We start from the raw sequence: 26,362 nt of genomic DNA on the forward strand, positions 1-26,362 counted from the left end.
ATGCTGCAGGGAGCCTATGGACTGTTCCACAGTGCGTATGGAGCAGTAATCAATGTGTTCTTGGTCAAAAATAATGTGTGTGAATGTATATATTGTCAACTTACACCACCTCAGGTTAGATTAGGATCTTGTAGGTACTAACCCTTGATTTTTCTGTCTGTTGCATAATGTTTCTTGCATAATGAGGTTACTAACCCCACTATTTTATAATTTTTTTTACATAATGATTGGATTACAAGTTGTGGTTTATAAGGAATGTTCCAAAGTCGAACGGGAACTGAGGATGCAGCAAGCGTTTCCCCTCTGGATCACAATACTAAGGTGCTGAAACAGGAAACTGCCCAGAAGTTTCAGAAAGCTCCTAATGGGCCAAGGGTTTCCAGTTCTGTGGAGAAATGTGTACCGGTGGCCCAGTTCCCTATACTTTTTTTAATATACTGCTTGAGGGTGCTTTGGTAGATGTTTTGATAGTCTTCTCATCTGACCTTTTCCTCCCTCCACTCTTTTAGTCCCCCTCTATCATTAACCTTTCCAGTCCCTCTTTCAGTCACCCATTACCTTTTCGTTTTTTCTTCGCCTCTCTTTTGCCGTTTAGTTTGTTGTTGTTGTTTTAGATTCAGGTACTTGGAACAAAAAGTTGCAAGTAGCACATTTTGAATTTTTTTATTATTAATACATGAGGTACATCTGCATTAGTGCAGCTACCCTAAACTATATGAAGTGGAGTACAGTGTGTCATAAAAGTTAACTAGGTGATGCTAAAAAATCCCCATCACACAGGATGGTTAGTCATACAGAGGCATGTGATAGGCAGTTTGCACTGGCAGACTCCGGATGCATTTTGAGGATATATCAACACAAGAGTGAGTAAGGTAGCAGTGGTAATACAAGTCCCCATCTCGCAGGATGGTTAGTCATACAGGGCCATATGTTTAGTAGCCTGCACTGGCAAATTTTGGGTGCACTGTGAGGATATCTTGAAGAATACGAAAGCTCTCTCAACTAAGTTTGAACTCAACTTCTTATTTAACTCTACGGGGATTGCACACCATTTCTGAATTAACTCTATAAAATTGAACGCTATTTCTTATTTAAGTCTATATGGTCTGTGTACCTATTATAAATAAAGTCTATGCTATTTATTCATATTTTCATCTAAAATAAAGTCTACGGAATTTCGAACACAATTTTCGAAATAGAATAAGCGAGTTACATGACACCATTAGTATCACAAAAAAAGTCTATGGGTTTTGTACACGATATTAGATATCGAGGGGTCGGTTGTTGGCCTTCTTTTCCCTACTACTAAGTATAGTAAAAGGTGGGGATTAGTACTTCCCCACCTCCTTTGTTCTGCCTCCCCCTCCTCCTCTCAGTATTTTATTTAACCCCATTATTTTTGTTCCTTTCGGACGGCTTCTCCCACCAGGTCACAGCCCAGTGTGATTACTCCGGCCAGGGCATCGGCTGGAGTAATTTTGAGCTCTCACGCAACCTATTTTTCCACGAAGCTGTCAGCATCATTATCTCACGATGTGACCCCTCCTCCCTTGTGTCATGTCTTCTGGATTTGTTATCCAATGTGACCTTTAGGCTTTATAGCACAATGTGATCTTTAGGCTTTGTAGCACAAAGTGACTTCCCAGCATTTGTCATACGACGTGACACCTGATTTGTAACAGATATGACTCCCCCAGAATTTGTCGCACGATATGACACCCTAGTTTTGTCAGTGGGTGTGACTCCCTGGTTTTGTCGCACATGAGACATGTTTAAGAATCTACAGATAATATTGGTAGTAGTGACCACTCAGTGCTTCACGCAAGTGTGACTCTTGTGTCAACAGCCAGAGACAAGATTTGTCTCAACGCCCGCCACCCCCACCTTCCATCCCCTCCTGTCCAGGTACCTGCAGTGGCGACCTCTGCCACCACCAACCACAACAACAGGAGAGAACACTGGTACAGAAGATTTTCTCCTGAAGCGCTTCCTAACAGAAACATATCTAAGAGTCATATAAACAATCTTCACCCTGGGGTCACCCACCACCACGACCTGTCTATACCCAGCCAGCAAGACCTGTCTATACCCAGCCACCACGACCTGTCTATACCCAGCCACCACGACCTGTCTATACCCAGCCACCACGACCTGTCTATACCCAGCCACCACGACCTGTCTATACCCAGCCACCACGACCAGTCTAATAACTCTTTGCTTACTCAGCCACCACTTCTTCATTTGGGATGACTTCAGGTATATAATTACTATCGTAAAGTTCATTCACACCTGTGATCATTGTTATACAGATGTATGATCTCACCTTCCGCAGGTGCTTGCAGGTGTATGACTTCACAGGTGGAATCACCCCCGCAAATCTGAGTGACCTCATGTGTACACACACACACACACACACACACACACACACACACACACACACACACACACACACACACACACACACACACACACACACACATACACACACACACACACACACACACACACACACACACACACACACACACACACACACACACACACATACACACACACACACACACACACACACACACACACACACACACACACACACACACACACACACACACTTTTACAGAAGTATAGTGGTCCAGTAGCATTAACTGCGAACTCCATTTCTGAGAACACGTGTTCGTTTCTCGGTGTTGCATCAAAATATTTCCATAGAACATTTCATTTATTGAGGGGTGACCACAGCGTAGAGGGGGCCCTGCTGTCCCGTCTTCCCCACGATCAAGACAAATCATAATTTTTTTGTCAGTAGTTTCAAAGCGTTATATGACAAAGAGTGCTGGGAAGACGGGACACCACGAGCGTAGCTCTCATCCTGTAACTACACTTAGGTAATTACACTTAGGTAATTACACACACACACACACACACACACAGGTCCCTGAGCCACAGAGACGTTAGAAGGAACTTTTTCAGTGTCAGAGTAGTTAACGGATGGAATGCATTAGGCAGTGATGTGGTGGAGGCTGACTCCATACACAGTTTCAAATGTAGATATGATAGAGCCCAGTAGGCTCAGGAACCTGTACACCAGTTGACTGACAGTTGAGAGGCGGGACCAAAGAGCCAGAGCGCAACCCCCGCAAACACAACTAGGTGAGTACAACTAGATGAGTACACCTCACAGCCGCGGGGGCCCTCGCAGCTGAGTGGACAGCGCTCGGAGATCGTAGTTCTAAGGACCCGGGTTCGATTCCCAGCCGAGGCGGAAACAAATGGTAGGGTTTCTTTCACCCTGATGTGCCTGTTCACCTAGCAGTAAACAGCTCCTACGGGCTGCTTCCTTGCGATGTGTGTGTGAATGTGTGCGTGTGTTTAGAGAGAAATATATATAGTAGAGATAATAAAGGAGAAATAAATTGGTTAGAAAGGCGGGGTCCAAGAGCTAATAGCTTGATCCTGCAGACACAAATAGTAAATACTCACCTCAGGTCACTTGTCTGGCCTGACGAAAGTGTCTGGACAAGCAGTTAAGGGGGGGAGGGGGAGGGGGGGATGAGGCTACTGAAGAAAACTGAAAGTACTGAAAAAAAAACACCTTTGGGTACCCATATTGGTCTTCAGAAGCAGGTGTGGGTTAGCATGTTCTGTGGCGGCGGTTGTGTGTGAGTTCGGAAGGCTGGTCTCTGGCACCGACTACAGCCAGTTATTTTTGCCCAGAGAGACTCAGACGGACGCGTGACTCCGGCGACCCGGGGATTTCACTCCCCCTCATGTTGGTTTTTATTTTCCTTATTCGTGTTTATGTTTATCTTCTCGCTTCAACATCTGTGTGTTTGGCTCTTAAGTGCAAGTAATTAAGGTGATCGGGAGGGGTTAGTTGGCCGTGAAGGAGAGCTGGGGAGGTAGACATGTTTGTGGTATGTGGAGGTGGGTGTGTTTGTCAGTGTCTAGCGTCAGTCTCCAGTTGACCGAAACTTAGAGAGGGCCGAGAGGGGTCGGCCGGCGTGAAGGCGTTTTGGCACTTGAGTTTCTCTTGGAGTTGGCTGGGAGTGCCTGATGCTAGTGCCTGCCCACCGGTAGTGTCTCGCTCTCTCTCTCTCTCTCTCTCTCTCTTTATCTCTCTCACTCTCTCTCACTCCCCTGCCATACTAACACTGGTGGGCTCGTTCACCTGCTGCACTACTACACTCTCGTCTTGTGTACCTGTGACACAAGCGACCTACTCTGACACCGCCTTGGTCAGAGGACCCGCCAGTGATTGAGGTAAGTGCCACGAAGAGCTTGTAAAACACGCGATAGCCCGTGCCGCCAGTACTGAGTGCCTACTGACTTGAATGTCTGGCGTGTGTATAAACACACGAGGCTACTGGTGGCAACGTGGACCATTATACCAGTGCCAGTAGCAAGTGCCAGTGTCCCTGTAGTGGCAGGAGAGTTAACACAGTACACTACTTGCCTGCCCCAGTGTCAGAACCCCCCTACACAGCCGCCAGCAACATGTGTATCAAGAATTATTTTCTGTATAGCATACACCAAGAACGATAGCAATCCTGGCAGTGTTATGAAACGAGCTTTGATGACTGTTGTGTGGAAAGATATCAATTGGGTGGATCCAAATACTGCTACTCAACGAGTTATCTTGAGGTTATCTTGAGATGATTTCGGGGCTTTTTTAGTGTCCCCGCGGCCCGGTCCTCGACCAGGCCTCCACCCCCAAGAAGCAGCCCGTGACAGCTGACTAACACCCAGGTACCTATTTACTGCTAGGTAACAGGGTCATTCAGGGTGAAAGAAGCTTTGCCCATTTGTTTCTGCCTCGTGCGGGAATCGAACCCACGCCACAGAATTACGAGTCCTGCGCGCTATCCACCAGGCTACGAGGCCCCCGAGAGTATTAACTAGTTTTGTCTATAACATGACAAGGGCGGAAGTGGCCGTATTAACCGATCGATGATAATGTATTTCTAAGAAATCTATGTAATGCTAAATGATGATAGTTTATATATTAAGAAGACAGAAAGAAAGTGTAGAGGACGGTGGTAAGGGGTTGTGTGAGGTGACAAGATCTCCCGGCGTGATACAATCATCACCGTGTGATACAATCAGCACTGTGTATACAATCATCACCGTGTAAACAATCATCACCGCGTGATACAATCTTCACCGTGTGATACAATCACCGCGTTATACAATCTTCACCGTGTATACAATCATCCCTATCAAGCCACAACTGACCAGTGATAACTGAGAGGAACGTCTCTACCAGCACTCTGAGCAAGCTGCAGTACCTTGATCCATCTCTCACTCCTCATTTGGGTCGTTTACAGAAAATCATCTTTCGTCTAGCTTTATTAGTGTTGAAACCCACGAAAGTGTGACCCAACTAGTGAAGTACATTTTGCCACTGCCTTTGAAGGAGTGTTCTGGCATATGACAGGAGGGAAGATGGTGTCCACGCTCCCAACGTCTACAAAAGATTAGCTGAAGAGCCATAGCCTGTTTTTAGACGCGGGGGAGATACAAGCCACTGTAGATTAGACGAGAGCAGCTGAGGGTAGAGTGATTAGTGTAAACAGCTATTAACAGTAGCAGTAGAGGGGTTGAGAGTGATTAGAATAGCTCCTTTGAAGGTAGCTCTGAGCTTCACTAACTGGGGAATGCGGAGACCAGTGACCATCCCAAACAGGTCTTAAATGATTAATGAGAATTCTGTATAGCATGTTTGTCAGAGCGGCAACTCCTGTCCATGCTCTTTCTCTTTCCTCTTCCGCATGAAGCATCGGTGCAGCTAAGGCAGACTCAAGCATGGAAGCTTCCAAGACTCTGCCCCTTATGTGCACCGCCGGTAGCGTCCTTCTGGTGCAGAGGTGGTGTGGGTAGGTGGTGTTAAGGGAGCGTTCTTAACGTGCATGTCTATCTTCAACTGTCTTGCCTTCTTCATCAAGTATGACAGTATGAGGACCTGGCGTGGTGCATGGAGCCTTGTATGCCTGCATAGTGACCATCAGCACGCGAATAGGTCTTAAGACCTTCAGGTCTTGTACAGTGTTTGTGACCTTGAAGTTTTCAATATTAATTATGTAGACACATTTGCACCTACATAATGTTTGTGACACAGTCGCTATAGCGCATGTGACCTTCAGTAACTGGATCAATAAAACCCTTTAAGTTTAAGGATTTTCACAGTAAATACGACCCCTCAAGGCCCTGTTCAGCTTGGCTCGTGTACGTCTTCATCATGCCTGGAGCCGCGAGTACCCGACTTGTGCTTAAAACTTTACTGTACGTGACCTTGTGGAGTTGAAAATTGGTTTTGACTCAAAGACCTGCGTGGTGCTTGTGACCTTCATTACCTGTATAATGCATGTAAATGATAAGACTTTCACAGAGGGCAGGATGCCACAATACAGGTAAAGCCTTTACTATCCTTTAGATCAGTGGGTCTCAAAGTCTTAACGGTCAATAACCCTTTTAGATATAGCGTTCTAATGGCCCCAACACGCACTAAAAGGCCCTCTCTGGTGTCCTCTGGTATTACAAAATGCCTTAAATTATGCCCTGCCCTCTACATATTGCAAAATGCCCCCCTACGTATTGCAAAATGCCCCCCCCCCCCGAGGATGCCATGGCCCTCAGTTTGGGAAGCACAGCTCTAGAGTTTAGGCTTATCTTTATAACGGGTTTTGTTTCCCCTGGGTATAGGGTAATCTCGCTCTTCGTCGTTTTGTTGCTGGTGACCTTCAGGGTTCGCGTTAGTCGTTTCACTCAGGGGGCCTGTTTAAGACTGTTACTGACCCGTGTCCACATGTGCATGACCCACACAGGTGTTACAATGATGTGCACTCTGCGGTGGCCGGCATTATATGATGCTCAACACTTTATCACATCAAGTAGATAATAACCCCAGGTGCAGTGTGTGTGTGTGTGTGTACTCGCCTATTTGTGCTTGCGGGGATTGAGCTTTGGCTCTTGGGTCCTGCCTCTCTCAACTGTCAATCAACTTGTGTACAGATTCCTGAGCCTACTGGGCTCTGTCATATCTACTTTTGAAACTGTGTATGGAGTCAGCCTCCACCACATCACTGCATAATGCATTCAACCTCTTAACTACTCTGACACAGAAAAAGTTCTTTCTAACGTCCATGTGGCTCATTTGGATACTCAGTTTCCACCTGTGTCCCCTTGTTTGCGTACAAGGGGAGTGTGTGTGTGTGTGTGTGTGTGTGTGTGTGTGTGTGTGTGTGCTCACCTATTTTTACTCACCTATTTGTGCTACAGGATCGAGCATTGACTCTTGGATCCCGCCTTTCTAGCCTTCGGTTGGTTACAGCAATGACTCCTGTCCCATTAGTCTAATAATACCACAGCCTTTTTGACAGCGACTCGAAGGTATTCTGAGGGTGAGGACGCTTCCGGATGTAAAAACAATGAAATAAAACCCCTCATGAGGTTAATTAAAGAGCAAGGAGACGAAGAAGGGGGTAAGGGAAGGAGGAAAAGGAACGTCATCTTAAGCATCAGGGACAGCAGAAGCAGCAGTATCAGTTGCAGTTTAAGCATCCGCATCCGTGTTTAACTTCCAGGGTGTTTTTGTTCAGCATTTATTTGTTCACACACACACACACACACACACACACACACACACACACACACACACACACACACACACACACACACGCACACACGCACACACACACACACACACACACACACACACACACACACACACACACACACACACACACGCACACACACAAATGTTCACGACTTCCTTTTCTTCTCACAAAAACGCTCTTACGAAGAACGACAAAAATTTTCATTACTGGTAAAATTCCATTTTTGTGATTCCTTCAGCTGCCAGTGGCGCTTATGAGGGTAGGTCAGGGGCGTGGTTCTGAGCGGTGGGTGGGTGCACAGGCGTGTGGGTGGGTTGGTGCTCAGGCGAAGTAAGTGGGTGCACAGGCATGAGGGTGGGTTATCAGTCTAGGTGCCGCTCTCACAGGAAATGCGTTATTGTGGGATATATTTCGTACAAGAGATTTAAAATTGATGGGGTGAATGCGTGGTTGGGATAGAGTTGTGTAGTGTACAGGAGGGTTATAAGAGGTGATGGGATGAGGGTTTGAGTGTAATATTCTTTGCGATACGTGCAGTTTACATGAAGTTTGCGTGTGCTTGCGTGCACTTTGTGGTTGCCTTTGATGACTGCACGAGAGAGGGATGTTGAAAGATGAGACACTCACAGTGGCGCAGCAATGTTCATAATTTAGCAGAGGTTGGAAGCTATCGAGATCGTTTATTTGTGTGATGATAAAGGCAAAAATAAACATGGAAATGGATTCAGGATAGCAAAGATGAGGAGTTGTGTTGAGGGTGATAGCAAAGTGTTGCTGGTCTATCAAAAGTGTTCCGTTCTAGTCAAGAGACTTTAGTCAAGAGTTTGCGAGTCGAAGTATGTTTGAGAGTTAGTCGCAATTCAGATAGGTTAGGGTAGATTAGGGTAGGGTAAGTTAGAGTACATTACGTAACATGGGGTTAATGTGTATAAGGTTAGGTTAGGGTGGGTTAGTTGAAGATGGGTTATGTTCTCGTGTTTCGAATCGTTACGTCTGAGATGTGATTGCACGTCATATTTGACGTGCGGGTAGTTCAGGGTGTTGAATATCTGTATCTTCTTTGTATCATACATGTTACAAAGTATCCTATATCCTATGTTGACCTCTACAACATAGGATATAGGATACTTTGTGTTCTGCTATTTCCAAAAACACTTTTATCTTCGGACGTATCGTCATCAAAGGCAATGTTGAATGTTGACAAACCAGGAGAACTTGTCCTACCTTGGCTGAGCGGTGAATGTTGATACTGAGGCCCCGTGGAGCCGGGATGGTCTCTGTTTACCTCTGGATGCTGTCGGAGCTTCGCCTCTAATGAACAAATCCACAAGGGCCGTGACGAGGGTTCGAACCTACGTCCGAGAGGATCCCAGACGCTGCCTTAATCGACTGAGCTACGACATGGTTAAAAAGCCTCTAATCTGTTCACCTTACTGTGATGTTCACTGTCCAGGAAACATCCCTCTGGCTCCTCCTCTAAGACCGGGTGACCATCTTGATCTAAATGTGTGCCATGTAATAGTGGCTTTTAAAGACCCTCAAAGGTATTGTGAATGCAGGCGATGAGTCACAATAACGTGGCTAAAGTATGTTGACCAGACCACACACTAGAAGGTGAAGGGACGACGACGTTTCGGTCCGTCCTGGACCATTCTCAAGTCGATTGTGAAACGTCGTCGTCCCTTCACCTTCTAGTGTGTGGTCTGGTCAACGTATTGTGAATGTTTGTGTTAAAGTGTTAAAACACTATGGACAATCAAACGATTGTTATCGACGGTCAAAATCGATGACATTTATTCAAGGTTGCTTAAATGTTACGCGAGCATCTTCTGCCCACTGGCAGAGAGAGAACGTGAAGGAGGGACGGAGGTGAGAGAGAACAGGAGGGAGAAGCACAGAGAGAGAGAGAGAGAGAGAGAGAGAGAGACACCCGGGCACAGCCGGGTAACTCCTCTAGTATACAATGCAGTAAGAGCCGCGTGTGCACGGAACACCCAGTCAAAGCAACAGCCTCTCGGATACTGACATACATTAAACTATGTAACTAGCTTCACAAGATTGTTGTGAATTGCAAGACTGCAAGATTGTTACTTGCTTAGCCACATGAACTTTGGACTACAGTTGTTGTGCCGATGTAAATCAAATGTAAACTGTGTTAGGAAAACTATTTATACACCCTGTATCACCGTGTTAAAATGTGAAACAAGTGAATTTAGAGATAACTCTTTTTGCAAGGCCGGCGCTCGATCCCCGATGGTCCGAAATGATAGAGGACCGTTCCTTCTTCCCGTCCTCATACCCCAGCTCATAACCTGTCATATTCCTTTCATGTGATGAATAGTCATAATGACTTGGCTCTTTTTCTGATAATTACCTTACCAAAGATCAGGAAATAGCTAAAGTATGTTATTATAAATAACGGTCTTCCATAACTCTCGGCCAAGTTCCCCTACAGTGCCTGCTGTTGGTAGGCAAGAAAATTGCAAATTCGTTTCAAAAAGGTCTGTAGGGGTCAATATCTGAACCCATCTCGTGAAGCTGTAACCCTTCTACCAGCGCCCACAGTGTGGGTATGTGATCCCTGATAAACTTATTACAAATTATGAATTGAGATTAACCTCAGTTAATAGGATAATTACGAGGGTTATTAGAGCCCAAGTCTGAGAGAAATCTTCCTGTGTACAACGGTAATTCCTGGCAGAATATTGTGCTGTGATAATTCCTTCCTAAACTCGTAGGCCATAGACCAGGTCAAGCACCCGCATGCCTTGCGTTGCATGCTTCAGTCTAGAGAAGAAAAACGTAAACACACTTGAAGTTGGACCTTGAGGCGAACGTAGGTAGTAGATCCTAGTATGGGTAGATGCTGCACGCATATATAAGTGATGATCTTATGAGGTAGACGCTCTTCTCTTCATATATGTTGATGATGATCTTTGGAATCTCACCTCGTAAGATGACTGCCCATTGGTGATAGGTGAGATGGTCACATTATCGTGCATGTCTTTTGGTGATCCTGAGCGGCAGGGGTTCGAATCCTGGTCAGATTATTTAGAGTTCTTAGTGATATTACACACACACACAACACACACACACACACACACACACATATATATATATATATATATATATATATATATATATATATATATATATATATATATATATATATATATATATTCAAATTCAAAATTCAAATGTTTATTTAGGTAAGATACATACATACAAGGGGGTGATACAAAAATTGATGAATTTATAGATGGAGCTAGTACATACAATGCCTAAAGCCACTATTACGCATAGCGTTTCGGGCGTATATATATATATATATATATATATATATATATATATATATATATATATATATATATATATATAGTGTAGGCTAGTGTGTGTGTATATGTATATATATATATATATATATATATATATATATATATATATATATATATATATATATATATTTATATATATATATTTATATATATATTTATATATATATTTATATATATATTTATATATATCTATATATATATATATATATATATATATATATATATATATATATTATGTATATGTATATAGTCTCTCACTCACCCCTCCTAAATACGGAACGCTGCTCATATGAGGCAGCATGAAGGGGGAGGAGGGGTGATAGTGGGGGGGTCTTATTATCTCAGAAGGACTTGTGTGTGGCTTAGTCCTGATTCATTACCCTCTTCACACATCCTCCCTACCCTAGCCCCTCCCTCTTCCCCCTATGTTATTGTAGTAGAGGAACACACACACACACACACACACACACACACACACACACACACATACACACACACACACACACACACACACACACACACACACACACACACACACACACACACACAGAGCAATACACTTGATACCCATATGAATGATTCAAATTCAATTATTTTATTCTCAAATGTCTGTGAAGTACATTTATATTTGGACTAGTTTACATAAGTTTACTATGAATTATTTACCTAAGAGGAGAGTTATAATAACATAAAATGAATATCTGAAGATGTTAGAAAACTGGAAGTTGTAATGCCAGTAATTAAACACTTTAAACAAAAGAGACACGGTATAATGCCCTACAATGAATAGTTTTAAAGGCTAGTAAGGCGAGGAACTGGAGGGGTTGGGAGCCCCAAGACTGGCTCTCAACCCAACAAACACATTTAGGTGAGTACTCTATCTCCACCTTCCTACGGCTGTTTATATTCACATTTTGCCCCGGAGTGAGTATATATGGGCAGCGTTACTCATCCTGTGAGTGACTATAACGCATGTACAACCCCCCTTCAATAGGAAGAAACTACGTTGTGTTGTTCATCTTGTGTCTTGTACCCAGACACAGCTGGGACCTCAGTCACTCAATGGAAGATACTGTAAAACAAGGAATGAACATTTTGCAACCCTTAAGGTTCAGTTATCTTGCTGATGCAAAGTTTAGGAACCGTTTAAGGACAATATATATGATAAAAGTGTTGTCCTAACTCAGTGTAGAGGGTTACTATACTACACATATTTCTAAGGTCTCTTAGATGGACACTGTCTCTCAGGTCTTGACGATGTCCTTCACTCAATGTTGCAGACTCTGCAAATTTCGCTTCCCAGCTGTTGTTTCTATTGCTGTCTTCGGGCTTGCTCGCCCCTTCTATTCCTTTCTGTCATCCCTTCTTCGCCTCATCCTCCTTCCCTCTGCTTCTCCTTCTCTCCCCCTCTCTTTCTCCACCTTCGTGGACGAGGACCCTCCGCTAGCTAGAGACAATCCGCTATGTTAATGAAGCCAGAATCGCCTTCCCCAGCCTGCTCTCGTTTACAGGTAATCTCCTCTGTTTAATTAACCTCTCAGGTCAAATAGCTCTGGTTATGTTCCTCCGGCGTTATGGTGTTCAGCTGCGTTCTGGCCGGCCGTGGTGCTGTTGTGTGGTGGTTAGCCTCAGGGTGGACGGCAGTGGTTATGTCCAATCTTCTATTGTCGTTGTGTCTGTCGATTATTTTGGTGTTGATGCTTAAGTTATCTCCACCACTCAACAGGTTCCCTACTCCACCTCACAGTTACTCTCACAACCGCCCCCCCCCCTTCTGTACATTTATTACCTCCCCCCCCCCTACCATCCCTTTAACCTTTTCTAAACCCTATTCATAATGTTGACCAGACCACACACTAGAAATTGAAGGGACGACGACGTTTCGGTCCGTCCTGGACCATTCTCAAGTCGATTGTGATGAGGACAGGTAGGGACAGGCATTAAATAGGCAAGAGAGAGCTGAGGAGGAAAGTCAGGTGTAGGGGATAGTAGTAATGAGAACTGCAGCAGGCCTTTACAGCAGAACTGCAGCAGGCCTGCTGCAGTTCTCATTACTACTATCCCCTACACCTGACTTTCCTCCTCAGCTCTCTCTTGCCTATTTAATGCCTGTCCCTACCTGTCCTCATCACAATCGACTTGAGAATGGTCCAGGACGGACCGAAACGTCGTCGTCCCTTCAATTTCTAGTGTGTGGTCTGGTCAACATACTTCAGCCACGTTATTGTGACTCATCGCCTGCCTATTCATAATCTCCGTCCAGTCTCCCTAATATAGAGTCAGTTCTTCCAGTCAGCCTGTTGCAGTAATCTCTTTCAATTTCCTCCTCACTACTCCTCTCCCTTCAACTTGCCTCAACCTTCTTCCTTTCCCCCTTTTCCTTGTCTCTTCCCCTTCTCTCAACTTGCCCCTCACTCACTTCCCCTTCCCCCCCTCATCTTTCCCCTCCATTCAACCTGTCCCCTCTGCCCATGCTACCAGACCCCCCATCTCCTCGGATGCAAGCTACTGGAGATCACTTAAGTGATTTACTTCACATTAAGGAGGATGTGGCTCTTCCTGCCCCTCCTCCCAGCCTCCACCACCTGCACCCACCTAGCAGGTGACGTAGCCACCTCATGGAAGGGAAGGGAATTATCAGGGGGAAAGCGCCAAGCCATTATGACTGTGTAGCACTTGGAAGGGGTTAGGATAAGGATTTGGGATGGGACAGGGGGATATGAATGGTGTCCAATCACTTGGACGGTCGTGGGATCGAACGCCGACCTGCATGAAGCGAGACCGTCGCTCTACCGTCCATCCCAAGTGGTTGGGCATGGTGCAGCATAGTCTATAGGCGACACATGTACGAGACACATACACCTCTGTGCTGCATGTAGGCGACACATACACTGCTTGGTGCCACATGAAACTGACGCATGCATTGCTTGGGTGGGGATTGGGGAAGGGTCAAAGCGAGAAGGAGTAAAGAGAGAGAGAGAGAAAGAGAGAGAGAGAGAGACAGACAGACAGACAGACAGACAGACAGACAGACAGACAGACAGAAACACAGAAACACAGACAAAGAGAGTCTAACTTGCGAAAGTGTTAACACTTAAAATGGTGTGCGAAATCAGAGGATTTGGCGGAAATATATGAGAGGAGATTGGTGTGTATAGGAAACGAGCCTGTGTTGTTGGGTGACCGGCCTTGCCGGTCTAGTGTCGCCTAGAGTGCTCAGGGGACGGAGAATGGGACACTTCTTAAACAAGGAAAAGGAGGAGGGACTATACTAAAACCTAAGTTAGAGACTATTTTATAAAACAAGATAAAGGTGTATTAGGATACCGGACTCCTTCTCTGTAAGTCATCCTCACAACTAATATAAAGGACTCCCAAGTATTATTTTAGTAATAATTAAAGGTGCCTAAATTTAAGTAAAGAGGTTGATTTAGGGTTTTATCAGTGTTATTTTGGGCATGCAAGATGGCTCTCGATAGGCTTGTGATGACACATGGCTATTGAGTCCTCTCAGTTCATGTGATGATATGTATCTAGTTGGAACTGTCCTGTAACATCACACGTCAATAATGCCACCCGTGCTTAGGTCCGGGGTTGTCACTTGGTTACCTGACCTCATTGAAGATGCTGGACCTCTGGTAATCTGTCATCGAGTTATCGTCTATTTTCGAGCCCTTTATGCCGGATCAAGCAGCGACGACCTTGAGGCAGCAATATTGAAGGACTGGTTAAGGCAGTATATGCTGGCGGTAAGGACAAATTTGCAATTACGGGCTATTCATGCCCATGCCACCACTTGGGTGGCTTAATCTTCATCAATCAAACTTGCACAAGGCAGATAGAAAGCTGAGGATTTGCTCTTCAAGAGTGATAAGGAGTTACTGCTTGTGTGACAATGATTGATATATGACACTGTCAGTGCGCTGGTTCAGTTGTAACAAGTTATCTGGTTTCGGTCCAGGACTGGGACCGAAGTATAATGTCTATGATTCATTGTGTTTTTAAGATGGGTTATTATTAATTAACTTGACCAACTGTTCTTACAGATTTTATAATATTGGCTGCTCAGCAAATTTGTATACACTATCATATGCAACAAATTTCTGTCTAACAACATGTTAACAAGAACTCTGTATATATCGTCTTTACTACAGAATGAACGACATAAACTATCATTATTACGAGCCTTGCAACGGCATGCAAATTAGTTCTTGAGCTCGATTTATGCTTGCGCTAAAATTATTTTTTAAATTAAGTGTGAAGGAGGCTACAACGCTGTCCGTAACTGGCCTTTTCTTACGGTTGCATAAAATTACAATTACTTACTAATTAGCTTTGCAATTTACAAGCAACCTTGCTAATTTCAAATTAAAGTTAAGGAGGTATTAAGAGCCATCACACAACACGTCAGACAAAGAAATTCAAGGTTGTTTCTTATTAGGTCTTCTGCTGCAAGACTGACTACCTTATATACATTATGACTACCTATTCTAATGTTCATCCAGCTGATACAGTCTGCAACTGCAAAACACAGAGACACCGTCATAGGAGGGACTATATTTTAATGTAAATGTACTGGAGAAAACTTGGGAACGAGTAAATGGTAAGAAATGTGGAAGGATATGAGAAATGGCAAAATCTGGTGGAAGGATATGGTAACTGAGAGATAGGAAGGGGAAAGGTGTGGTATACAGGGACGGGATTGGGGATAGGTGTGTGGATCATGGGGGCCCGGGTAGGTAGAGTGATGGCAGTTCTAATTCATTTTCCTGATATATGCCGTTTTCTCTCTCTCTCTCTCTCTCTCTCTCTCTCTCTCTCTCTCTCTCTCTCTCTCTCTCTCTCTCTCTCTCTCTCTCTCTCTCTCTCTCTCTCTCTCTCTCTCTCTCTCTCCCTCTCTCTCTCTCTCCCTCTCTCTCACACACACACACACACACACACACACACACACACACACAGGCACACACGAGGCTATGGGGCCTCGTAGCCTGGTGGATAGCGCGCAGGACTCGTAATTCTGTGGCGCGGGTTCGATTCCCGCACGAGGCAGAAACAAATGGGCAAAGTTTCTTTCACCCTTAGTGCCCCTGTTACCTAGCAGTAAATAGGTACCTGGGAGTTAGTCAGCTGTAACGGGCTGCTTCCTGGGGTGTGTGTGTGTGTGGTGTGGAAAAAAAAAAAGTAGTTAGTAAACAGTTGATTGACAGTTGAGAGGCGGGCCGAAAGAGCAAAGCTCAACCCCCGCAAAACACAACTAGTAAACACACACTCACACACACACACACACACACACACACACACACACACACACACACACACACACACACACACACACACACACGAGGATAAGACAGGACAGAGATGGTTGGGCAGACTGCATATTTCTGGACTGCCAAAAAGCCTTTGATACAGTACCGCACATGAGACTGCTGTTCAAGCTCGAGAGGCAGGCGGGGGTGGGGGGAAAGGTCCTAGAATGGATAAGGAACTACCTAACAGGAAGGAGCCAAAGAGTTACGGTAAGGGGCGAGAAGTCGGACTGGCGAACAGTAACAAGTGGAGTACCACAAGGATCGGTGCTGGGACCAATTCTATTTCTTGTATATGTTAACGACATGTTTACAGGCGTAGAGTCCTACATGTCGATGTTTGCGGATGATGCAAAGTTGATGAGAAGAGTTGTGACAGATGAGGATTGCAGGATCCTCCAAGAGGACCTGAACAGATTGCAGAGATGGTCAGAGAAATGGCTACTAGAATTCAACACGAGCAAATGTAAAGTTATGGAAATGGGACTAGGAGATAGGAGACCAAAGGGACAGTACACAATGAAGGGGAACAGCCTACCTGTAACGACGCGTGAAAGAGACCTGGGGGTGGACGTAACACCTAATCTATCTCCTGAGGCACATATTAATAGGATAACGACAGCAGCGTACTCTACACTGGCAAAAGTTAGAACATCATTCAGAAACCTAAGTAAGGAGGCATTTAGGGCGCTTTACACTGCCTACGTAAGGCCAGTCTTAGAGTATGCCGCCTCATCATGGAGTCCCCATCTGAAGAAGCATATAATGAAACTAGAAAAGGTTCAGAGGTTTGCAACGAGACTCGTCCCAGAGCTACGAGGGATGGGGTATGAAGAGCGCCTGAGGGAACTGTGCCTTACGACACTAGAAAGAAGAAGGGAGAGGGGGGACATGATAGGAACGTATAAGATACTCAGAGGAATTGACAGAGTGGACATAGACGAAATGTTCACACGGAATAGTAACAGAACGAGAGGACATGGATGGAAGCTTGAAACTCAGATGAGTCACAGAGATGTTAGGAAGTTTTCTTTTAGCGTGAGAGTAGTGGGGAAATGGAATGCACTTCAGGAACAGGTTGTGGAAGCAAATACTATTCATAATTTTAAAACCAGGTATGATAGGGAAATGAGACAGGAGTCATTGCTGTAAACAACCGATGCTCGAAAGGCGGGATCCAAGAGTCAATGCTCGATCCTGCAGACACAACTAGGTGAGTACAACTAGGTGAGTACACACACACACACACATCCAAGAGTCAATGCTCGATCCTGCAGACACAACTAGGTGAGTACACACACACACACACACACACACACACGCACACACACACACACACACACACACACACACACACACACACACACACACACACACACACACACACACACACACACATGGCGTGCAGGTTCCGCTGTTGCTACCAGCATGATCATCAACACCACACATACCCCGACAATAGGTTCCCAGGAACACCTTATTTTCACCATGCTTGACTATGGACTCAGGAACGCCACAAATCCCACATGCTTCTTCCCTTATAATCTTTACCCGTAACTTGCGGTATTGATCCCGGAACACGCTACTGCTCCGTACAGACATTGTAGGTCGTGTCCGCAAACCAAAAATTATTGAAAGTTTGCCGTTTGAAGTTGTGTTCGCGATTAATGCTATATTTTTCGTAGTTAATAATTTTGTTTTTGTCTGTGTGTATGAAATTGTGATATGGTGATAGTGGTCCTCCTGCTGTGGTGATAGTGGTCCTCCTGCTGGGGTGATAGTGGTTCTCCTGCTGTGGTGATTGTGGTCCTCCTGCTGTGGTGATAGTGGTCCTCCTGCTGTGGTGATAGTGGTCCTCCTGCTGGGGTGATAGTGGTCCTCCTGCTGTGGTGATTGTGGTCCTCCTGCTGTGGTGATAGTGGTCCCCCTGCTGGGGTGATAGTGGTCCTCCTGCTGTGGTGATAGTGGTCCTCCTGCTGTGGTGATAGTGGTCCTCCTGCTGGGGTGATAGTGGTCCTCCTGCTGTGGTGATAGTGGTCCTCCTGCTGGGGTGATAGTGGTCCTCCTGCTGTGGTGATAGTGGTCTTCCTGCTGTGGTGATAGTGGTCCTCCTGCTGTGGTGATAGTGGTCTTCCTGCTGTGGTGATAGTGGTCCTCCTGCTGTGGTGATAGTGGTCTTCCTGCTGTGGTGATAGTGGTCCTCCTGCTGTGGTGATAGTGGTCTTCCTGCTGTGGTGATAGTGGTCCTCCTGCTGTGGTGATAGTGGTCTTCCTGCTGGGGTGATAGTGGTCCTCCTGCTGTGGTGATAGTGGTCCTCCTGCTGGGGTGATAGTGGTCCTCTTGCTGTGGTGATAGTGGTCCTCCTGCTGTGGTGATAGTGGTCTTCTTGCTGTGGTGATAGTGGTCCTCCTGCTGTGGTGATAGTGGTCCTCCTGCTGTGGTGATAGTGGTCCTCCTGCTGTGGTGATAGTGGTCCTCCTGCTGTGGTGATAGTGGTCCTCCTGCTGTGGTGATAGTGGTCCTCCTGCTGTGGTGATAGTGGTCTTCTTGCTGTGGTGATAATGGTCCTGCTGGGATGATAGTGGTCCTCCTGCTGTGGTGATAGTGGTCCTCCTGCTGTGGTGATAGTGGTCCTCCTGCTGTGGTATTCGAGTTTTCCAGTATTTAAGAGTATTCCACTTGTTAACTACCCGTACAGGGAACGAGTACTTCCTTACGTCCCTTCGGCTCACTTGCGTTCCAGTTTCCATCCGTGTCCTCTTGTTCTGCTTTCTTGCTATCTTACCTTATCTATTCCCCTCAGTATCTTGTAAGTTGTGATCATATCCCCCTCTGTTCCTTCTATCATCTTTGGTTGAGAGATTTAGTTCCATTAGCTTGTTTGTGGCTTAGCTCGCTTAGTTCTGGCAGCAGTCTTGTTACAAACTTTTGTACTTTGTACTCTTGTGACAAGAGTTGTCTTTGGCGTGGCCGGTGCCTTTCTCTCAGGTGACGGAGATTGTTTTGAGGGTCACCTACATCCACCTGACAAGTCTGATCCCTCTCAGTCGTTCAGTTTCAGGTCAATTGTGATTGTATTTCTCGATGCGTAAGAGAGGGACACGGAGTGCATTTCTTACACTGCATTTTAAGGGGGACTTTGAGAAGCGTTTTATGGAGTCATAATATTAGTGTGTTTTAGGTTGAGTTAAGTGTCCTTGGTCTGAAACACAATTACATGTAGGTGAGCACAGCAAGGCGGGTACAAAAAACACAGGCAGCCACTCAGCTATAGACTTTAGTTATCACGCACTCACTCAAGCAGTTATGTACACATTCATGCGCTCATGTACACATTCATGCGCTCATGTACACATGCAAGCACTTATGTGCACATCCTAACACTGATGAAGACTTATGTGTGAAGAGTGAAGGACCATGTGTGTGTGTGTGTGTGAGGGACTGTGTGAGGTATGAGGGACTGTGTGAGGTATGAGGGACTGTGTGAGGGGTGAAGGTACTGTGTGTGTGAGAGACTGTGTGCCACACACTCACCTTTCCATTATCACAGTATGTCACAGAGGCACACTATCGCAGCCATACTGTACTGCATGCCACATCCTCACCCTTCAAGCTCTCTCCCAGACATATCCTCACCCAGTCACATCATCCCACAGCCACACTCCCCAACAGACACATTCTCCCAAAGCCACACCCTAAAGTGAGACATCGAAGAACGTCGTCCAATTGATGATAGGTCTTCCCCCTCTCCAGGATTTACAGGCTGGAGTTTTAGGTAGTTCTGATTGTCACTGTACGAGTCAGCCAGACACTTGGGACCCGCGCAGGAATATCCCTGCAAAAAAAATTAAAAATGAGCTGTTGGTTATGTTTTATCACTAATAGAGCTAGTAAATCACAATCCTATTTCTATGTAATTGTCTTGATTTACCTACTGTCAATTCCTCTGGGAATCTTGAATATCTCAAACATGTCAAAACCCTTTCTTACTTTTTGTTTAACTTCTATCAGCCTTCGTGTATCAATTTACTATCGGTTGTTTGAGTAACTTTGTAGCGAGCTTCAGTACACTATAGCTTCGTTCTGTTATTTTTCAGGTGGGGCCACCAGACGGGATCTGCATACTCCAGTACTGGCCTCAAGTAGGTGTTCTGAATGACTCCTTAACATGCATTTGTGTCTTTGTCTGAGACTTGAACTGGTGTTAATGTTTAGCAAGACATAAATGTACACCCAGACATTACTGATTGTCTCTACATTAGAAGACAATAATGGGGAAAAGGAATGTTAGTTTAGTTCATTTGTTATGTTCCCCATACCCATTATGTGAGCGGTAGTTAAAAAAAGTTAAGATGCACATAATGGGTTCAGGAATTGAAGCACAAAATTCGTGTAGCTAAGCAAATTTCTGCACTGATGAGCCAATCACATAATTTATTAACTTATGTAAATAATTGTCAAAGGAGGCTCAAGCCAGGAAGACTACCAAAGTACCTTCATAGTTTGTCAAGCTGACAGCATCGTGACCTCAAGAGTGAAAGTTTGTTAGAAAAGAGAAAGGGGGAAAGTGAGAATTTGTGTTCTTCCTTAGTGTATTTGTGGGGAATAGTAATAGACACTGAGTTTACACCAATTGGGGATGTTTATAGGTTTGGGGACCACCAGCTAAAGCAACATTGGACAGACTTGTATTGTGGTGGTTGTTGCTAAATCGCCAGACATTAGATCAACCACATTATCAGAATCACCAGGCTGAAGATATGACCTAACAACAACACACCAGAAGATGGGGAGACGACGACGTTTCGGTCCGTCCTGGACCATTATCTAGTTAATTGTCGACTTGATTTCGTTCCAGGGCCGACGTTTCGGTCCAGGACGGACCGAAACGTCTCCTCGTCTTCTGGTGTGTGGTCTGGTCATCACATCAGAATCACGAGTTTTGTATAAGTCAGTTTTCTTATCGAGCACTCCTCCATAAACATGTTTTAGCTGCTCTACCATTGGGCTATCAGACAGCCAAAGATTAAGGGTGTTTCATAGTACAATGATAGAGCTTCTGTCTCTCGCTCGTGGGGTCGGCGCTTCGAGTCTCCAAGTACCCAAGTGAATGAAATGTTTATTTCTACGATAATATGGTTGACAGTTTATGTTTTAGCTGATTCTTACTGATAATTCGAACATCATGTGTTCTTCTACGTCAGCGTCTTGGGGTCCCTTCATCCCATCTTCCTATTTTGGACCTAATTCTTGCTACTGTTACCTTTCTTCCACTTCTTCTTCGTCGCCACATCACCCTTCTTCTAATTTTCCTGCCACCTCCTTTTGTACTCACCGCTGGTGTTCCTTTTCCTGTTCCTTTCTCCACTTCTCCTCTTCCTTCCGTACTTTCCTCTGCACGTCGTTCCGTTGAAACACGAAAACACTAAAAGTGGCGCTTATAATCTTATTCAGGAGGCCTTTGGGAATAGTTTAATTAAGCGTGTAGAGGAGAGTGCCGGGCCACCCTGGTGGCACTCTGTCAACCACCACGCCACTATAACCACTGTAGTTTCAGAGGTGCGCGGATGAACTATGATGGCACGCCGGCCTGTTACCTATAGATGTAACTCGTGGCACTCTATCACTTAGCGTCGTACCAATTTAGACATTATTCTTGGACCTTCTTGGGCGAGACTGCGAGGGAAGTCCCGGGTGTTAGACACGCAAGTACACACGTTATGGTTATGGGTCATCACGTGAAGCTGTCTTAGGGGCTAACTATAGACATGATGGTTATTTACCGATGGCAGCGTGTTCCTCCATGACGTAACTGCTCACTGCTGATGGCGTCTCGCCACGCCACTCCCCGCCCCTCGACCAAAATTTAAATTGGATAAATTTAAAACGTAAAATTATTTTACGTTTGCTGTATAAATAGAATGTATATACTAATGGTACTTGTTTTCAGACTTGCTTAAGTAATGACAGTGTTCTTGTTGTGTCACCGTGAAGGTGTGTTGTGTTTAATGAAGCAAGTTTAATCCGTATTGACCCGAAGCAGAAAAGGTTGCTCCTGTTATACACTTACTCTTGACCGTCCTGTCGTACACTTACCCTTGACCGTCCTGTCGTACACTTACCCTTGACCGTCCTGTTATACACTTACTCTTGACCGTCCTGTCGTACACTTACCCTTGACCGTCCTGTTATACACTTACCCTTGACCGTCCTGTCGTACACTTACCCTTGACCGTCCTGTCGTACACTTACCCTTGACCGTCCTGTCGTACACTTACCCTTGACCGTCCTGTCGTACACTTACCCTTGACCGTCCTGTTATACACTTACCCTTGACCGTCCTGTCGTACACTTACCCTTGACCGTCCTGTTATACACTTACCCTTGACCGTCCTGTTATACACTTACCCTTGACCGTCCTGTCGTACACTTACCCTTGACCGTCCTGTCGTACACTTACCCTTGACCGTCCTGTCGTACACTTACCCTTGACCGTCCTGTTATACACTTACCCTTGACCGTCCTGTTATACACTTACCCTTGACCGTCCTGTCGTACACTTACCCTTGACCGTCCTGTCGTACACTTACCCTTGACCATCCTGTTATACACTTACCCTTGACCGTCCTGTTATACACTTACCCTTGACCGTCCTGTTATACACTTACCCTTGACTGTCCTGTCGTACACTTACCCTTGACCGTCCTGTCGTACACTTACCCTTGACCGTCCTGTTATACACTTACCCTTGACCGTCCTGTTATACACTTACCCTTGACCGTCCTGTCGTACACTTACCCTTGACCGTCCTGTCATACACTTACCCTTGACCGTCCTGTCATACACTTACCCTTGACCGTCCTGTCATACACTAACCCTTGACTGTCCTGTCATACACTTACCTTTGACCGTCCTGTTATACACTAACCCTTGACCGTCTTGTCATACACTTACCCTTGACTGTCCTGCTAGTGCAAAATACCCAGGCAGAACACAGAGCCATAATAATAATAATAATAATAATACAAGGAATGTAGAAGACAAAAACGTGTTATAGGATATGAAGGACTCTTCCCAAGGCAGTCTTTGAGTCCTCCCCCCCCCCTCTCCCCCGGCACCTCCGGAGACTGGAGGAGCGATGTGTTCGAGTCTGCCAGCGCCGCCTCAATGCTTTGATGTCTTAGATCGACGCAAACACACTCTGATTTTAGCAATAACAGAGATTGTGGAGAGACTTTACAATCTGGTGTGTCCCATCTTGGGGCGTCAGTGTTGACACACTTCTCCTTGGGCCAGATTCACGAAGCAGTTACGCAAGTACTTACGAACGTGTACATCTTTCCTCAATCTTTGACGGCTTTGGTTACATTTATTAAACAGTTTACAAGCATTGAAACTTGCCAATCAGCTGTTGTTATTGTTATAAACAGCCTCCTGGTGCTTCGGAGCTCATTAACTGTTTAATAATTGTAAACAATGCCGCCAAAGGTTGAGAAAAGATGTGCAGGTTCGTAAGTGCTTGCGTAACTGCTTCGTGAATCTGGCCCCTTGACGGGGGAGGGGGGGGGGGGGCGAATGTAGCGATTAGTGTGTCTGTCTTCTTGTCAAGAGACAACTTAGACTTATCCGTCAATGTATTAGCGAGATATTCATCGTGTATATTAATTTACTTATCGAAGTTGTTTTTTTTAATTTATTTCATACTGACACTGCTCCTAAAATGATAGTACTTATAATAACTATTTTTAACCACTACATAAATGCAAGACCTAACCTAACCTATCCTAGCCATTTTAGGCCTAATACACGCTATCTTAGGCCTAATATAGTACATATATGTACTATAAATAAAAACATATTAAAAAAAACATTCTTTCCTTATTAAGACTACTCATAGCCCAGTGGATAGAGCTTCAGCCTCCCAGACATGGGGTCCACGGTTCGAGTCTCCTACAGCCCTGGTGAATGGAATATATGTACTATATATCACTATATATATACTATAAGGTACTATATACCTTGGAATATATCAGTTTGAAGCTTTGCTTTTCTGAAATCTTATCAAATTAATTGTAAAGAAAGTGGGTTACTAGTAGTCACTCACGACATACTGGTCCTCTCCACCAAACACTAAAGTCTAAGCTCTTCCATTTTAGGAGGGTGGTTTGTGGGAGTAATATACCCGTTGGTTATACCCTTGTTCCGTTGGTTATACCCTTGTCCCGTTGGCTATACCCTCGTTCCGTTGGTTGTACCCACGTGACGCGCCCACTGTGCTTAGTTGTGTGGTGCTCGCCTTTACTACTTTAGTTTCTATTATTAACATATTAGGTACATCTGCATTAGTGCAGCTACCCTAGACTATATGAAGTGGAGTACAGTGTGTCAAAAAGAAGCTAACTAGGTGATGCTAAAAAATCCCCATCACACAGGATGGTTAGTCATACAGAGGCATGTGATAAGCGGTCTGCACTGGCAGACTCCGGATGCATTTTGAGGATATCAACAACACAAGATTGAATAAGGTAGCAGTGGTAATACAAGTCCCCATCTCGCAGGACGGTTAGTCATACAGAGCCATGTGTTTAATAGCCTGCACTGGCAAATTTTGCTTGTCTCTCTGGTGGCAAGACAGTCTACGGGCTCACCATAGCCTGTTCTGCTTGGAACTTTGTGTTCCAAGTAGCGAATCTTAAACAACAACAACAACAACAACATCTCTTGAGCCGTCGGCCCTCTGGACGCCCTCTGGCGGCCCTCTGGAGGCTCTCTGGAGGCCCTCTGGAGGCCCTCTAGAGGCGCTCTGGAGGCCCTCTGGACGCCCTCTGGAGGCCCTTTAAAAGCCCTCTAGAGGCGCTCTGGAGGCCCTTTAGAGGCGCTCTGGAGGCCCTCTAGAGGCCCTCTGGAGGCCCTCTGGAGGCCCTCTACAGGCCCTCTAGAGGCCTTCTGGAGGCGCTTCACACACCCTGACGACTGAAGTCTCCTGTCCCAGCACCAAGCTAAGGTTAAGGTGGACACCATCCCTTCCTCTTCCTCCTTGTCCTTTCCTTCATTCCCCCCTCCTCACCTTCCTCCTCCTCCTCTCACCACTTCCTCTTCGCAGCAGAGTATTACCAATCGATCTCAAGACAAAATAAGAAGGGACAGCTCACGCATATAGGAAAATCTATAACGTAACCCGGGTATATTAAGGGGGGGGGGGACTTTAAAGCCAGTCTCGCTCCTAAATTACAGATAATATCTGAAAGGGAAATGTGGGATTATACAATATTTTTGTTGTGTTACAACATAGAGTGGCAGCTGGTCTTCGAGGTCCACCTCGTCCGTCCTAGACTGTTGTGTACTCACCTAGGTGAACACACCTAGGTGTACTCACCATCAGGGACCTTACCTTGAGGTGCTTCCGGGGCTTAGCGTCCCCGATGCCCGGTCGTCGACCAGGCCTCCTCTAAGACGAGGAGGCCTGAGACGAGCTAAGGGACGAGCTAAGATACTATCCTGGATCGCCTTCCGAACGTTCTTAGGTTTATACAATGGCTCAGGTCCCAGGGGCCAGATTCACGAAGCAGTTACGCGAGTATTTACGAACGTGTACATCGTTTCTCAATCTTTGACGGTTTTGGTTACATTTATTAAGCAGTTTACGAGCATGAAAACTTGCCAATCAACTGTTGTTATTATTATAAACAGCCTCCTGGTGCTTCAGAGCTCATTAACTGTTTAATAATTGTAAACAAAGTCGCCAAAGATTGAGAAAAGACGTTCAGGTTCGTAAGTACTTGCGTAACTGCTTCGTGAATCAGACCCCAGGTTTGTACCGTCTTTGATCTTTTTGTGTCATATTTGCATCAACGGCGTCGACTCTTGATACCGATAAAGTTCTTTATGACATCTCCGTGGCTCACTTAGGTCTGCTTTCTATCTGTGCCCCTCGTTCTGCTTTGTCTGTTTGTTCACGTTCCCTTACAATCTTATACCTTGAGGTTACCTTGAGGTGCTTCCGGGGCTTAGCGTCCCCGCGGCCCGGTCGTCGACCAGGCCTCCTGGTTGCCGGACTGATCAACCAGGCTGTTGGACGCGGCTGCTCGCATCCTGACGTATGAA

General features: G+C 45.3%; 1 long non-coding RNA gene across 1 annotated transcript in view; it reads left to right on the forward strand.

The window, feature by feature from the left end:
- The first annotated feature begins 3,972 nt into the window (after positions 1-3,972).
- Positions 3,973-26,362, forward strand: part of LOC138358839 (uncharacterized) — a 39,171-nt gene continuing 16,781 nt past the window's right edge. Inside the window, exons 1-2 of the long non-coding RNA XR_011225586.1 lie at positions 3,973-4,260; positions 20,356-20,400. This is a non-coding gene — a long non-coding RNA (uncharacterized lncRNA). The remainder of the gene's footprint in view (positions 4,261-20,355; positions 20,401-26,362) is intronic.

Source organism: Procambarus clarkii, chromosome 86, assembly GCF_040958095.1.
Source record: "Procambarus clarkii isolate CNS0578487 chromosome 86, FALCON_Pclarkii_2.0, whole genome shotgun sequence".
In the NCBI taxonomy this organism is placed as follows: Eukaryota; Metazoa; Arthropoda; class Malacostraca; order Decapoda; family Cambaridae; genus Procambarus; species Procambarus clarkii.